This window comes from Trachemys scripta, chromosome 6 (assembly GCF_013100865.1).
Source record: "Trachemys scripta elegans isolate TJP31775 chromosome 6, CAS_Tse_1.0, whole genome shotgun sequence".
NCBI classification, from domain to species: domain Eukaryota; kingdom Metazoa; phylum Chordata; order Testudines; family Emydidae; genus Trachemys; species Trachemys scripta.
Window position 1 is genome coordinate 21,332,623 of NC_048303.1, and position 2,092 is coordinate 21,334,714.

The window sequence follows — 2,092 nt, forward strand, 5'->3', positions numbered from 1 at the left end:
CACTGGAATGCGTTACCTAGGGAGGTGGTGGAGTCTCCTTCCTTGGAGGTTTTTAAGGCCTGGCTTGACAAAGCCCTGGCTGGGATGATTTAGTTGGGAATTGGTCCTGCTTTGAGCAGGGGGTTGAACTAGATGACCTCTTGAGGTCCCTTCCAACCCTGATATTCTATGATTCTATGGTTCCCAGCCAATGGGAGCTGCGGGGGGCAGTGCCTGTAGGCAAGGGCCCGGGGGCTGCAGGGACGTCGGGCCGGCCGCTGCTGAGAGCGTCACGGAGCCCACAGCGCCACGAGGGGCAATCCCGCAGGCCGGATCCAAAGCCCTGAGGGGCTGAATCCAGCCTCCGGGCCGTAGTTTGCCCACACCTGCTCTCTCTCTCTCTCTAATAGGTCCTGGCTCTCCCTTACCCTTTGTTGCGATCTTCAAGGTGGTGGGACAGTTGGTCTGCAATCCTTCTCTCCAAAGTCTTCAAGTAGTGGCAATCTTTAGGAGCAACCAACTGGCACACTCTCCTTGAGTCTTCAGGAGGCAGAGCACATGGGCCTGCTCTTCCTTACCAAAAAGTTGACTAGTGTCTGCAGGAGGGGAGGGGAGGGAAGGAGTCATGCCAGTCCTCCTTTTCTACAGCAGTGGACTAGGAACTCTATCACCATATAGTGTCTGAACATCTTACAGTAGTGCATTGGAATGTGACTAACATCTCTCATGTATGGTTTATTCTCCCATCCTCTCCCCAGGGGGAGAAGTGTGTGTGCAGTATAGTGTTCTGCTAGAATATGATTTTTGATATTTTATTTATACCCCTCCACCCTTAGAGAAGACAACATCAAAGAGATACACCTTGTGATTGGAATAGGAGGTGGCAAGATTTGTAATGGTCTTTTGTTTCTATGAGAGTTTATTCCAGTGTGTCAGATCTGCCCACATGAAAGCTCGGTCTCCTACACAGATGACTTTAACCCTTGCGATCAAAAGTTCCATTGTGCGTCAGAAGTGGAGCTGTTGATCGCAGTCTTTATCCCAGAGCTTTAGTAGGTCTTCAGATGTACTGGGCCCAGGCCTTTGACTGCTTTGAAGATAAGGATCAAGACCTTGAGCTTGACCGGATATTCTGTGGGAAACCACAGTGGCAAGTGGAGGACAGGTCTGATGTGCTTGTGATAGCCCATGTTGCTGTGGAGATGTTCTGGCCCTTTTATGGGGTTGCTGACTCATGATTTTATCATGAATCTTGCAATATCTGGTGTTTGTCTTAAAGCCCCAGCTCCTGGAATCCTTATACTAAGGGAGAATCTAATAAAAGATTTTATGAGCTCTCAGTTGTAGAGAAAAACTTGAAAATATCAATACAAAAGGCTAAAAAACCACAGCAGCCAAACAAGAACTCAAAATGTATTTTAAAATAATCTCATGCTTTATTAATGCCTGGGTTTGCCAATATTGCTTATCTTATTCTGGGTTGACAGACCTCAGAACAGTTGTCACTGAAAGGGAATCATGAGACTCACAGTAAAACTAAGGAGTACTGCAGCCATCTGAACTAAAACGACTTATAAATGCATGAATACTGAAGCAATCCAAGATCTCAGAGCTATTCCCATGCACAGGGAGAATTGTTTACTTACTATATGGTAGTGACCTTACAGACATATTGGGAGGATTAATGTTTGTTCAGCACTCTGGGATTTATTAAGTGTTCAGTTATGAGGCATCTGTGTCAGGGGCCATTTTCCTCCCATTTTCTGTTGTCTTGCAGACTTACGCTCACCAGCCTTTGGACCATATTGATAGTTAGACATTAGCATGACTGCAATGAAATTAAATGGCTCGGATGAAACTGATCTACTGTTCTAATGCCAAGGAATTGAGTAGAATGTATTACATTCACAACGCAATGAATTTGCTTTTACACAAGGAGAAAGGTCATGTAGAGAGTCAACTTTCATCTGCTGTAACAAAAATCAATTTGCTTCACAGCAAGTACTTATAGATCCTACATTCTATTAACTTATTGGATTTGTCTGAACCATCTTGACTGTTGTGTGTCTTATATTTTTCCAGGGGCGGGGGGGGGGAGGAAAGTTTGTTAATG